Below are 16,069 nucleotides of genomic sequence, written 5' to 3'. Positions count from 1 at the left end.
CCTCGTTTCCAATGCTGCTCTGTCATACCTACAACTGCCAGACAGCAGGTGGGGAAGAGAGAGGATCGATCAAGGGGGCTTCGTATTTGCAGTGGATAAAGTGACACTCAACACTTCTGCTTAATTTCCTATGGAAAGATCTCAATCATATGGCCATCCCCAACAGCAAAAAAAAAAAAAAAAAAAAAAAAACAGCAAAGGGACTAGTAAATATAGGTTAGCTGGTATCAGGGATAAAAAGAAACAAGCTTGGTAAAGAGCAAGTCTTTATCACAGAAGTTTTTAAAAAATACAGATTCTAAGGTATCATCCCAGGTGATTCTCATTCAGTAGGTCTACCAGGACCCAAAGAACCTGCATTTAATCTCACCAAGTGACTCTGATATATGTCCAAGTTAGGAAACACTGGCTTAGGTAGTAAAGAGCATGAGGCAAATGGGAAAAGCAAAACAAAAAATTTTCAAGTTAAAGTTTAAAACAATGTACCGGATAAAAGGATAACGAAAAATTGAGCTAATTCTTCTCTAATTTGGCCTGTAACAGCAGCCTCTCGTAGCTTTCTTCCTACCTCTTGTAGCTTAATTTCAGGTTTCCTTTCCTCTATTCATCCTATAGTCTCCATTATACTCTCACTGACCACGGGCTCTGCTCATTCCTTGAGTGACCTCATTCACATTAATTATCACCTAAAACATTTTTCTCTGAATCCAGCCTCACATTTAACCGCCTAGGATTCCCAAGGTGGTGCAGACGCTGAAAACACTCGAATACTAACAAAAAAGGTTGACAGTTTGAACTCACCCAGATGTGCGTTGGCCTGATGACTGGCTTATGAAATATGACAGCCTTGAAAACCCAGTTCTACTTTGCACACATGGAGTCGCTATGAGTCGGAATCAACTTGATGGCAACTAACAACAACTATAACACTTCTCCAATGTAGATGTCCTGCTAGTACCCCAACATATCCAAATATGAATTCATCTTCCTGCCAAACCAGTTCCCTATGTTTGTTCCCTAACCACCTAGGCCGCCCAGTCAAAACCATAGGAATCATGGAGGTACTGTCCTGCTCCTTCAGCCTCTATAGTCCAGTTACCAAGTACTATCCACTTTTGACTTCCTAAAAATCTACGATCTATCCCCACTTAAAAAAGAAAAAACCAACATTGTCATCGAGTTAATTCTGACTCAGCAACCCTATAGGACAGAGTAGAGGTTCCCCACAGTGTTTCCAAGGAGCGGCGGGTGGATTTGAACTGCCAACCTTTTGGTTAGGAGCCATGGCTCACTGTAGCTCTTAGTCACTGTGCCACCAGAGCTCCACTGCCACTGTCTTATTTCAGGCTTTCTTTTCTTTTCAAATGATAGAACTACCAGTTCCCCAACCTCCAGCTTCATTTTCAACATCAATCTATATATTCTACACTAGCTCTCCTTCCTCATGATTTGTTCAAGATTCACATCTGACACTGATTTCCTGCTTCAGATCTTTCAGTGGCTCACTACTACTTTCAGAATAAAGTTCTAACTCCTTAGAACTTAGCTTACAGGATCTTTGTGATACGGCCCCTGCATATCTCCAAGAGGGTCCTCTGTTGACACGCCAGGTCCTCTATGTTAGAGCCATTCTTACCCCAGACATTTCTCCAAACATATTCTCGTATCCTTTGGAGTCTGGAATAGCACTCAATGTATAATAAATGAATCAATCAAATGAATGCATGAATAAAGTCATGCTGAATTTGGAATGGCAGACTGGTAGCTAATTGAAATTATCAAATAAGCAAATGTCAGAGAGATTAGAACTTAGGTGAAAATTCAAAACCAGAATCACAAATTTGAGAATCACTAATAAAAAAGCAATATTTAGAAGTCTTGAGAATGGACAAGTTCTGACAATATATGACCTTGGCTAAAGCCAGGAGATTTTTCCTTCTGGTTATATGGCTACATCATGGACCCAAGGTGGGAATTTCTTATCCATGTATAACAAGCTACCAGTCAACAAACTAGAGATAGAAGGGAACTTCCTGAAACTGATAAAGGCCATCTATGACAATCTCACAGCTAGCATCATACTAAAATAAAAGACTGAATGCTCTCCCCAGAAGATCAGGAACAAGATAAGGATGTCCACTCTCACCACTTCTATTCAACACTGTCCTAGAGATTCTGCTCAGGTCAATTCATCAAGAGGAAGAAATAAAAGGCTAGGCTGGAGAGAAGTAAAACTCTCTCTATTCACAGATGACATGATCTCATATACAGAAAATGCTCAAGAATCCATTCAAAACTATTAGTACTAATAAACAAGTTCAACAAAGTTGCAAGGTACAAGAGCAATATACAAAAGACAACTGTATTTCTACACACAATAAACAATCTGAAAATAAAATTAAGAAACTTGTACTCTGGAAACATCATTGAAAGAGATAAAAAAATAAACTAAATAAATGGAAAGACATCCCATGTTCATGGGCTGAAAGACAATATTGCTAAGATGGCAGTATTCCTCAGACTGATCCACAGATTCAATACAATTCCCATTAAAGTCCAACAGCCTTTTTGGCAGAAATTAACAAGTTGATCTTAAAATTTATGTGGAAATGCAAGTAACCCAGGAAAGCCAAAATAATCTTGAAGAAGAAGAATAAAGTTGGGGGACTCATGCTTTTCAGTTCCAAAAAAAAAAAAAAAAAAAGCTACAAGTAATTAAGACAGTATGGTACTGATATAGCCCAGTGGAACAGAATTGAGAGGCCAGAAATAAATCCTCACATTTACAGTCAGTTGATTTTTGACAAGGATACCGAGACAATTTAATGGGAAAAGAATAGTCTAGACACACAAAAATGAAGTTAAACTCCTACCTCATAGCATATGCAGAACTTACTCAAAATGGATCACAGACCAAAACGTAAGAGCTGTAACTATACAACTCTTTGTACTAGTTTCCTAGGACTGCCATAACAAATGACAACTTGGTAGCTTGCAACAAAAATTTATTTTCTCACAGCTGAGGCCAGAAGTCTAAAATCAAGGTGTCCACACAGCTGCCCTCCCTCCAAAGGTTTTGGGAAGACTTCTTTCTTGCCTCTTCCAGCATCTCAGGCTCCAGTCGTTCCTTGGCTTGAGGGTACGTGAGTTCAGTCTCTGCCTCCATCTTCACATTGCCTTCTCCCATGTGTTTCTAGGTCTCTCAGTCTTCTCCTTTTCTATCTCTTACAAGGACATTCCACTGGATTTGGAGCCCACGCTAATCAGGGTGACCTCATCTCGAGATCATTACCTTAATTACATCTACAAAGACCCTCTGTCCAGGTAAGATCACATTTACAGGATCCTCAGGTAAGGACTTGGACATGTCTTTTTCAAGACCAGTGTTCAACCCACTACACTCTTCATGACTTTGAGTTAGGCAAATATTTCTTAAATATGACAACAAACGAACAAGTAACCAAAGAAAAAATAAATTGGGCTTAATCAAAATTAAATACTTTTATGCTTCAAAGGACACCATCACAAAAGCAAAAAGACAGGTTACAGACTGGTAGAAAAATCTGATAAATGTTGTATCTGATAATGGACTTCTATCTAGAATATATAAAGAACTCCTACAATTCAATAATAAAAAGATGAATAACCCAATTAAAAAATGAAGAAAGGATCTTAATAGATACATCTGCAAAGATAAGAAGACAATCACAAAGGACATATGTTATTTAATCCCATTTATACAAAATATCCAGAAAAGGCTAATCTACAGGGACAAAAACAGTTCAGTGGTCATCTACAGCTGGAGAGGATACGGATTTAGGGAGTGACAGCTTAGAGGTGAGGGGTTTTGTTTTTGGTATGATAAAAATGTTCTAAAATTGATCGTAACGATACTTGTTCAGTTCTGTGAACTGAACTGTATGATTTAAATTGGTAAATTATACGGTAGGTGAATATATCTCAATAAAGCTATCTAAAAAACAAAATGTGATCAAATTTTTCAATCCAGAAACTGCTGCAAGGGAAAAGGCTACCTCTTCAAGGTAATTTGTGCTCCCTACTATAAAATATTAAAAAATATAAAATATACAAAGAAAAATTATTTATTTTTTATACTATAAAATATATAATCAATCTCTTTTTTTTTATACCTTAGATAACAGGAAATAAAGTTAAATGTAGCACTCAATTGTAATAATTCTCATTCTAAGTTTTAGAACAAATATTTCTTACCTGATTTTACTTTAGTATTTTAATTATCCTATGCTGCATGTTTTAATGTTATCTGTGGCCTTAAATCCTTACAAGTACAAAAGATTAACTTTTAAGTTGATAATAAACTAATAAATTAAGTGGCCTTTTCCCTAAAGCTGTGAAGTAATAACTGCATCCAGACTATTTTCTATGCCAATCAGCAAATACAGAGAAGAATGCTAGTAATTTTTTCTTTCTTTTTTTTTTTTTTTAATGAGCTTCAAATAAGGAGGATAGTTATCATATAAATAAGAATGGGGAATGGTGGAAATAAAAACTAGAAAGTATTTGATAATTGTAATCATTTTAACTTTTTATTTGCACACAACATACTAGTAACCGGAGATTTCATTAAATTTTGTTTTCAATCAGAAGTGTTACTGTGTGAGTGATTTGATTTCATGTGGCTGTCTACGAGGAACATTATCCAAAACAAAAAGACTTCATCCCGAACTACTCTGTCCAGACACACGGCATTTTTCCAGGGTCACTTCACCCCAGAGTACGTTTGCTAAATATCAATTTTATGTTAGACTAGAATAATAAAAACCAAATAACAAGATAAAATGCTGAAAAACCTAACACAACCCAAATCTAAACACCTGGATTCTCTGATTCCTTTTTACTGCCATAATCAATGTTTGACTTCATTTTCATAAAGTTTAATTTATCCTACTGGGACTAAATAACAACGACAACAACAAAAACATATGATTAAAAAAAAAAAAACCCCAAACCAAACCCTGTGCCATCGAGTCAATTCCGACTCATAGCAGCCCTATAGGACAGAGCAGAACTGCACTATAGAGTTCCCAAGGAGCACCTGGAGGATTCGAACTGCCAACCCTTTGGTTAGCAGCCATAGCACTTAACTATTACGCCACTAGGGTTTCCAAAATATATGATAGTCACTCTCAATTGTACTTACAAGTGAGCCATTAATATGGCTATGTGGGACCTTTAAACATATACTCACTTCCGTTCAAACTTTTGCTTAGTACTTAATGTCCTCAGTTTATACTCAAACATATTACATACACTCTGAATTACAGCAATAGCCACCCAACTGGCCTTGGGTGTTTCTCTGTCTTTTGTAATCTACTCTTCTAAAACCTGTAATACAGTGGTAATTTAACTTTCAGGGGTCATAGGCCCCTCTGAGAATCTAATGAAAGTTATGGGCCCTCTTAAGTACATATATGCACATTTCTCTCCAAGTCCTTCACAGACTCTAAGAAAGCACAGCTATAATGACTTCTCATTGCCTACCGATCAAATCCAAACTTCTTAGCCTGATATTTAAAGTACTTCATAATGTAGTCACAGTTAACCAAGGTAATTTATCTCCCATTCTTTTTCAACTACATGCACCAATCAGGGCGCTCTCTCTCTCTTTACTATCCCAACATAGGCACACCATCCTCTTTCTGGCTTGACCTTATGGTTCCCTCTTGTTGCTTAAATGCACAACTGTCTGCTTTTTACAAATACTTCCAAGTAAACCTAAAATACCTCCCCTTCCGTGACGGTGTCCCTCTGTCAATGATCAGATCATCTGCTCCTTTCTGAATTCTGAAACAAGTTACCTACATCTCTTATACAGTTCACCATGTTCTACCTTGTATTATACCAAAACTCTTGTTGCCGTCGAGTCGATTTCTGACTCATGGTGACCCTATAGGACAGAGCAGAACTGCCCAATAGGGTTTCCGAGGAGCACCTGGTGGATTAGAACTTCCAACCTTTTGGTTGGCAGCCATAGCCCTTAACCACTATAGCACCAGGGTTTCCTTGTATTATACAAGCTACTCATAAAGTTAGGAAACATAAAATACACTTGTTCATTACATTGTCAAATAATATGCTTTTTATGTTTGCCTTCGACCTCCACAATGCTTTTCATGTGAAGTATCTCACATACTCTGTATTTATGTGTATCTTTTCTCCTCTCATAGCCAATAAGATCCTTAAGGGCAGACACAGTAGCTAATGTACTCTTGGGTGTCCCACAGTCACCAGCAGAAAAGGAGTACCTTTGATATAAAGTACCTCAATATCTGGGCCTCAGTGTTCTTCAGACACTTCATGCATTCTGTATGCCAAATTACAAGATTTTTCAAGGATCATCTTCCCCTGTGCCTCCATAAACAAAGTTCAAAGTACACTGTTCTACCCTCTTGGTGGGTACTAGATCAACTGTGAACTCACTAAAATAGTAGTTATTCTCTCTACTCACTGAGATATGCCAACCCTACTATTATGGATTGAAATGTGTCCCCATAAAACGTGTGTCAACTTGGGTAAACCATGATTCCCAGTACTGTGTGATTGCCCACCATTTTGTGATCTGATGTGATTATCCTATGTGTCGTAAATCCTAACTGCTACGATATGTCAGATGGATCCTGGCTGAAAGCAGAGAATACCAGAAGGATGTTTACCTGTGTTTTATTGACTATGCAAAGGCATTTGACTGTGTGGATCATAACAAACTATGGATGACACTGCGAAGAATAGGAATTCCAGAACACTTAATTGTACTCATGAGGAACCTTTACATAGATCAAGAGGCAGTTGTTCGGACAGAACAAGGGGATACTGGTTGGTTTAAAGTCAGGGAAGGTGTGTGTCAGGATTGTATTCTTTCACCATACCTATTCAATCTGTATGCTGAACAAATAATCCGAGAAGCTGGACTATATGAAGAAGAACGGGGCATCAGGATTGGAGGAAGACTCATTAACAACCTGCGTTATGCAGATGACACAACCTTGCTTGCTGAAAGTGAAGAGGACTTGAAGCACTTACTAATGAAGATCAAAGACCACGGCCTTCAGTATGGATTATACATCAACATAAAGAAAACAAAAATCCTCACAACTAGACCAATGAGCAACATCATGATAAAAGGAGAAAAGACTGAAGTTGTCAAGGATTTCATTTTACTTGGTTCCATAATCAACAGCCATGGAAGCAGCAGTCAAGCAGTCAAAAGACACATTGCATTGGGCAAATCTGCTGTAAAGGACGTCTTCAAGGTGTTGAAGAGCAAAGATGTCACCCTGAAGACTAAGGTGCACCTGACCCAAGCCATGGTATTTTCAATTGCATCATATGCACGTGAAAGCTGGACAATGAATAAGGAAGACCGAAGAAGAGCTGATGCCTTTGAACCGTGGTGATGGCAAAGAATATTGAATATACCATGGACTGCCAAAAGAATGAACAAATCTGTCTTAGAAGAAGTACAACCAGAATGCTCATTAGAAGCAAGGATGGCGAGGCTGCGTCTTACATACTTTGGACATGTTGTCAGGAGGGATCAGTCCCTGGAGAAGGACATCATGCTTGGCAGAGTACAGGGTCAGGGGAAAAGAGGAAGACCCTCAACGAGGCATACTGACACAGTGGTTGCAACAATGAGCTCAAGCATAACAACGATTGTAAGGATGGCGCAGGACCCGACAGTGTTTCGCTCTGTTGTGCATAGGGGCGCTATGAGTTGGAACCGACTCGACGGCACCTAACAACAACAACAACAATATTAATGAGGCAGGACATGATCTATAGGATTGGGTTGCCCCTTTTGAGATATAAAAGAGAGATGGGAGCAGAGAGGAGACAGACCTCATTATCGCCAAAAGAAGAGACAGGAAAGGGTGCATCCTTTGGATCCAGGTTCCCTGCACTGAGAAGGTCCTAGACCAGGGGGAGATTGATGACAAGGATCTTTCCCCAGAGCTGATAAAAAGAGAAAACCTTCCCTTGGAGCTGGAGCCCTGAATTCAGACTTCTAGCCTCATAAACTCTGACAGAATAAATTTCTGCCTGTTAAAGCCATCCACTTATGGTACCTGTCACAGGAGCACTAGATAACTAAAAAGCTTGTTCATAAAAACCTTCAACATATCAAGAATCCTCACCTAATGACCACTAACCCAGAAGGGAGCCCCAGTTATAAAACAGATTCAGAAAACATACATAACAACTTCCCAAATTACATATGCAATATATACATTTTATGTGTATACCTATGCCTTTGAGTTGTGGTGTTGGCAAAGAATGTTGACTATACTGTGGACTGCCAAAAGAATGAACAAATCCATCTTAGAAGAAGTACAGCCAGAATGCGTCTTAGAAGGGAGGATGATGAGACTTCATCTCACATATTTTGAACAAGTTATCAGGAGAGACCAGTCCCTGGAAAAGGACATCATGCTTGGTAAAGTGATTCTTGTCGTTAGGTGCCGTGAAGTCGGCTCTGACTCACAGTGACCCTACGTACTACAAAACGAAACACTGCCCGGTCTGCACCATCCTCACAACCATTTTTATGCTTGAGCCCATTGCTGCAGCCACTGTGTCAATCCATCTCATTGAGGGTCTTCCTCTTTTTTGCTGACCCTCTCTTTACCAAGCATCATGTCCTTCTCCAGGGACTGGTCCCTCCTGATAACACGTCCAAAGTATGTAAGACATCGTGCTACATCAGGAAATGAAGGTTCTGAAAGCTTGACTCCAACCACATCATTAAGGTGGACTCTACTTTGAAGAGGCAGCTCTTCCCTAGTCATCTTTTCAGTGCCTTCCAACCTGGGGGGCTCATCTTCCAGCACTATATTAGGCAATGTTCTGCTGCTATTCATAAGGTTTTCACTGGCTAATTCTTTTCAGAAGTAGACTGCCAGGTCCTTCTTCCTAGTCTGTCTTAGTCTGGAAGGTGACATGAAACCTGTTTGCCAGGGTAAAGGGGAGGACCGGCAAAAAAGAAGAAGACTCTTAATGAGATGGACTGACACAGTGGCTGCAAGAACGGGCTCAAGGATAACAACCATCATGAGGATGGCGCAGGCCCAGACATGTTTCGTTCTGTTGTACGCAGGGTTACTATGAGTCAGAACTGATCTGACAGCACCTTACAACAACATCAACAAACACTACAGGAAGCAGTGAAATAGCATACAAATATAGGAACTTTTTTAGGAACCCCTAAACATGATATGGAAACCCTGGTGGCGTAGTGATAAGTGCTACGACTGCTAACCAAAGGCTCAGCAGTTCGAATCTGCCTGGCGCTCCTTGGGAACTCTATGGGGCAGCTCTACTCTGTCCTATAGGGTCGCTATGAGTCGGAATCGACTGGACAGCTCTGGGTTTGGTTTTAAACACGATATGGAGCTACAGAGGCTGCTAACCAAAAGGTGAGCAGTTTGAATCCACCGGCCAGTCCTTGGAAACCCTATGGAGAAGTTCTACTCTGTCCTATAGGGTCACTATCAGTTGGAATCGACTCGATGGCAATGGAAACATAATATAAAAGTTTACAACCAACTGACTGATACTACGACATACATGAACCTTAAAAATAGTATGTTAAATGAAGGAAGTCAGACAGAAAGAACCACATGTTATAGTACTTTGTTTATGTGACATAATCAGAATAAGTAAATCCGAAGAGACAGATAGCAGATTAGTGATTGCCAGAGGCTGAAGGGAGGAACAAATAGGGAGTGACTGCTAATGGGATATGGGGTTTCTTTTCAGAGTAATGAAAATGACCTGAAATTAGACAGTGGTAATAACCGCACAACTTTGTGAATATACTTAAAATCGCTGAACTGTACACTTTAAAAGGGTGAGTTTCACGTTATATAAATTACATCTCACAGTTTTGGGTGGCGCAAATGTTTAAGCCCTCAACTACCAGCCAAAAGTTGGTGGTCCGTACCCACTGAAAGGAGCCTAAGAAAACAGGCCTGGCGATCTGCTTCTGAAAGGTCAGAGCCTTGAAAACCCTATGGAGCACAGTTCTACTCTGTACACATGGGGTCACCACGAGTCAATATATATATAGCTTTCAATGTTTTTTTTTTTTTAAATTATATCTCAATTTTTTTTAAGTTTATGACCAATGACCAATTTGGTCATTTTACCTTGAAGAAAACTTTTTAATAGGAATCTTACTTAGGACTTTGTTTTCTCAAGCTGATTAAAACTACAGGGTGCAAGCTAGTTCCCTACAAGCCCGTTTTTAAAGCCATAGCATTAAATTCTTATACAGAGATTTTGTATTAAGAATCCAGAGTGCTGAATTCCTTAAAAAAAAAAAAAAAAAAAAAGGAGTTCTAAAGACACTAGGCATACCTGCACAGTTAACAATGGCAGCAAGTAACATACCTGCTCCTACATGCTGTGATCTCCAGACATCACTCCCTATTGTAGTCCCTATAGGCATGTGAATTTGTGATCCCTGATCTAAACAAAGATCGTCTATCTTTCTTATTATAATGAATGTACTATGAACCACTAATAAGTTAAAATGCAGTCATGTAGGATTACATTTTTATTAACTTCAAAGAGAAAAATACTGACAGCAACACCTGTTGAATAAAACCCTACAACTATTACAGATTCATGCTGTGTAAACTAAAGCGAAATAATCTGGGGGAAAAGTTCATGCTTTTACTCTACAAAGAATAAGAAATTAATTTTAGTTTAAAAAGTCTTAAATTATTTTCACCAATTAATACACAGTAGTAAGAAATAACTTTTTACCCACATAATTAGGTACTGGCATAAGATGAAGGAAAGCTCTCATTCAGATTACTGATTCGGTATTTGAACAAACTGCTTTATTTGCTCAGTGATTTTATATTTAAACCATCTCTAAGTCTCCTGATGCTTAAACGCACAATGAAAAAATGACGACTACCCATCTACAGCTTGTACATATTAGGCTGTATTTTACAAAACTAGAAGAAAACAAAATGCAGCGACACAGCAGCGGCTCCAAACTCCACTCCCCAATATTGCCACCACCGCCCGCCGCGATTGGCCGCCGCCCGGGGGAGAGGCCAGAGTAAGCTGAGCGCCCATTGGCTACGCCATTGCGCTCGCTGGTGGCCCCCCCCACCTGCCGGAGGGGAGAGGGCGGGGAGGAGGAAGCCGCGAGGGGTGGGCGCGGAGCTGTGGCTGCCGTGGGCGGGGGAGTCGGGAGCGTGGCGGAGCCGGGGGTGGGACGGCCAGGTGTACGGGCTCCTGGGCGCGCGGCCTAGTGCGGTGGGCGGAGCCCGGGGCTGAAGGGGACAGGGGGTGGGGCTAACGGCCCGGGATTCACACGTGGAGGTAGAGTGTAGATGCGCCTCCAGCCTTGGGGGATGAAGGAGCTGGGTGAGGGGCGGGAATGGGCAGGCGTGAGGGGTGGGAACGTGGGGGCTGCTGCCTTCTCCATAGCGGCCTGGGTTGGGGGGTGACCTGGACTCGCATTTGGAGGAAGAGTGAGGATGCGCCCCTGGGCTTGGGTGGGGCAGGGTCGAAGGAGCCCAGGGAGTGGGGTGAGAAGTGGTTTTGGGGGCTGCTGCCCTCACCTGGGCGGTGACCAAGGCCAGAGGGAGGTGGGGAAGGCGAACTGGCCGCTACTTGCATGTCGAGGTAGAATGGAGACCCTTCTGTCTCCCCTCTCCCCCGACCCCAAAGGTCCGGGATTTGGGGAGGATGGTGGAGGCACTGGAAGGGTGTGAGGTAACGCCTGGGGGCTGCAATCCAGGGGGAGAGGGACGATGCTGGCTCTCCAGAAGGAAGGGAGGTGTATTTGCAGCCAAACAGGTTGTGGACGCCTGAGCTTTTTTTTTTGCCTGCAGTCCCAATCCTAAACAAGGCTGTTGACCCCCTCTCGGAAAGCTCCCCTGCCAGGCTTGCTTTTTTTCTCCCATTCTTCTTAAGCACCTGAAGGATTCTGTCTCCCACGCGAGAAAAATCAATTAAATATAAAAAACGATGTGCAAAATTTCTAATACGTATCGTCCTTGGATGGAGAAGAGGAATAACTCCCTTACCCTGCCACACACACATACACTCCCTACCCCCCAACCCCCCGCCCCTCCACGCCACCCCACAGCTCTGAAACTGCTTCTCTTTCTTAGGCAGCTGCACACTGTTCCCATTCCAGGATTGTGTGGGAGAAGACTGTTGTGCGCTTGTGTCTGTCCTCCCAGGCGGCACCAGCCCCTGGTTAATAAAAGGTACAGATGCTTGTGTCTGTCCTCCCAGGCGGCACCAGCCCCTGGTTAATAAAAGGTAGAGATGCTCGTGTCTGTCCTCCCAGGGGGGACCAGCCCCCGGTTAATAAAAGGTACAGATGGTTAGAACACGAATGTGTGACGTCAGACTTGGTTTTAAAAAGTCCCGTTTTCCCCACATCAGTTGTATCTCTTGGGATAGACTTCATATTTAGAGGATCGATTTCAGTCCAAGGGCAGTCTGGATGCAGGAAAGGGGACTTACGCCAGAACTGTCAGATTTTTATAATGCTTCACTTATAACAAAAAGCTTATCCTTAAAAAACAAAAAGCTTATCCTTAAATAAAAAAAAAAAAATCCTTAGCCCCATAAAAAATGAAAATATCAGAATCTGAAAGATCAAAAACAATGCAGATTAGTAGTACAAGCCTTCCAGTATTCTTTGACATATCTGGGCCTTGATGCTCTAGAAACAATTTCTACCTAAAATTACATTCGTCATCATAAATTACATTTTCTACTTAAAATGCAGACATTCTCATAACAGTGAATGCAACAATCATGACAAAACTAAAGAGGAAGTCCAACTGCTCTTGCTTTGTATTATCTTCAGTACCTCACTCCTTTCCCTTTACTTCATCAACTCCAGCGGACAAAATAGGGATGCTATTTGTCCCCCAACCTCTCCTTATCTGTTCAGTGAAAGTGAATGAGTTAATGTTATGAAAGCATTTGAGTTCTGCAAATCAAAGTTCTCATAATATTACTAAAAAAAAAAAAAGAAAATTACTAAAGCACTTTGTAATTACAGGTCACCTTTGTAAATAGTTACCCATGTGCTATGTGGGATACAGAATTCTACCTTAAGAATTTAGCTTCATGCATACATAAACCTGTTAACCACTGTGGATGTCTAGTCAGAAGTCAATAAATTCCCCCCAATCATCCCTCCTCTAGATTAAAGTTCTAGAATTTAAAAGCACAGTGGGAACTTGATTAGGAACATGGTGAAGATTAACTTTTGGGAAAACGTAAGTGCTTTTGAGAACATGAATTAAAATTATGGACCAAGTATGTATTTTTGTAGGTTTTGTAATTGATCTAATGAAACTTTTCAGGGCTCCTCTGAATTTTTCTAATTACCAACAATTAATGACTATGTTTTATAATGCACCAAATCTGACAACTCTCCTGCCAGAGAATGTTTAAGACCGAGCTGGGTTCTCACCCTTCCTGACTCTGAACATCATTCGTAAAATCTAAACTTGACCTTACCTGGCCTGCTCATCTCCCAGAATCAAGTAAGATGACATGAAAGGCTGTGGGAACTCTGAAGGGCTGTACAAATTTAATGTTATTATTACAGCAACTACATTTCCATAGCTGGCAAGAGGGTAATAACCATTTATTCTACAACATAGAAATAAAAAATTTAAGGAATTGAGCAACAAAATAAAATTCATGTTGAATTCTGATTTTTTTTAAAAAATTTATGATTTCTCCTGCTTATTATAAAATACTCAAATATTAAAGAAATGTAGAAATGTACAGTACTGACAAAAATCAGTTGGATTCCTCTACACTAACGAAGAGAACTTCAAACAGGAAATCACCAAATCAATACCATTTACAGTAGCCCCCAAGAGCTTAAAATACTTAGGAATAAATCTAACCAGAGACATAAAGGACCTATACAAAGAAAACTACAAGGCTCTACTGCAAAAAACCAAGAGACCTACATAAGCGGAAAAACATAACTTGCTCATGCATAGGAAGACGCAACATTTTAAAAATGTCAATTCTACCCAAAGCGATCTACAGATACAATGCAATCCTGATCCAAATTCCAACAACATTTTTTAACAAGATGGAGAAACAAATCACCAACTTCATATGGAAAAGGGAGAGGCCCTGGATAAGTAAAGCATTACTGAAAAAGAAGAACAAAGTGGGAGGCCTCATACTACCTGATTTTAGAACATATTATACCACCATAGTAATCAAAACAGCCTGGTACTCATACAACGACAGATTGACCAATGGAACAGAATTGAGAACCCAGATGTAAATCCTTCTGCCTATGAGCATCTCATATTGGACAAAGGTCCAAAGTCCATTATATAGGGAAAATACAGCCTCTTTAACTTATGGTGCTGGCATAACTGTATATCCATATGCAAAAAAAATGAAGCAAGACCCATACCTCACACCATGTACAAAAACTAACTCAAAATGGATCAAAGAACTAAATATAAAATCTGAAATGATAAAGATCATGGAAGAAAAAATAGGGACAATGCTAGGAGCCCTAATATATGTCATAAACAGAATACAAACCATAACTAACAATGCACAAACACCAGAAGAGAAACTAGATAACTGGGAGCACTCCTAAAAATCACACACTTAGGCTCATCAGAAGACTTCACCAGAGTTAAAAAGACAGCCTACAGACTGGGAAAAAATTTTTGGCTACGACATATCTGATCAGGATCCAATCTCTAAAATCTACAAGATACTGCAAACCCTCAACAACAAAAAGACAAATAACCCAATTAAAAAATGGGCAAAGGATATGAACAGGAATTTCACCAAAGAAGGCATTCAGGCAGCTAACAGATACATGAGGAAATGCTCACGATCATTAGCCACTAGAGAAATGCAAACCAAAACTGCAATGAGATACCATCTCACCCCAACAAGGCTGGCATTAATCCAAAAACCACAAGTTAGTAAATGTTGGAGAGGTTGTGGAGAGACTGGAACACTTATACACTGCTGGTGGGAATGTGAAATGGTATGGCCATTCACATTCCCACCAGCAGTGTATAAGTGTTTGGAAATCGATTTGGTTCTTCCTTAAAAAGGTAGAAAAAGGAGTACCATATGATCCAGCAATCCCACTTCTTGGAATATATCCCAGAAAAATAAGAGCCTTTACATGAACAGATACATGCACACCCCTGTTCACTGCAGCACTGTTCACTACAGCAAAAGGACAGAAACAACCTAGGTGCTCATAAACAGACGAATGGATAAACAAATTATGATATATACACACAATGGAATCCGATGCAAAGATAAAGAACAATGATGAGTCTGAAAATTATCTCACGACGTGGATGAATCTGGAAGGCATTATGCTGAGTGAAATTAGTCAAAAAAGGACAAATATTGTATGAGACCACTATTATAAGAACTCAAGAAGAAAGTCAAACAGAAGAAAACATTCTTTGATGATTACAAGGGTGGGGAGGGAGGGAGAGGGGAATTCACTAACTAGAGAGTAGACAGGAATTATCTTAGGTGAAGGGAAGGACAACACACAACACACGGGAAGTCAGCACAACGGGACTAAAACAAAAGCTAAGAAGTTTCCTGAACATAACCAAACACTTGGGACAGAGTAGCAGGGGCAGGCGTCTGGGTACCATGGTTTCAGGGGATATCTAGGTCAATTGGCATAACAAAGAAAATGTTCTGCATCCCACTTTGGTGGTGGCATCTGGGGGTCTTAAAAGCTTGCGAGAGGCCATCTAAGATGCATCAATTGGTCCCAACCCACCTGGAGCAAAGGAGAATGAAGAACACCAGACACAAGAAAAATATTAACCCAAAAGACAAAACGGCCAGATAAACCAGAGACTCCATTGGCCTGAGACCAGAAGAACTAGATGGTGCCTGACTACCACCAATGACCACCCTGACAGGGAACATAACAGAGAGTCTCTGACAGCAAAAGTGTGGTGCAGAACTCAAATTCATATAAAAAGACCAGACTTAATGGTCCGACTGA

Source organism: Elephas maximus, chromosome 27 (genome assembly GCF_024166365.1).
Source record: "Elephas maximus indicus isolate mEleMax1 chromosome 27, mEleMax1 primary haplotype, whole genome shotgun sequence".
In the NCBI taxonomy this organism is placed as follows: domain Eukaryota; kingdom Metazoa; phylum Chordata; class Mammalia; order Proboscidea; family Elephantidae; genus Elephas; species Elephas maximus.
Note: the sequence above shows the minus strand (reverse complement) of the source record.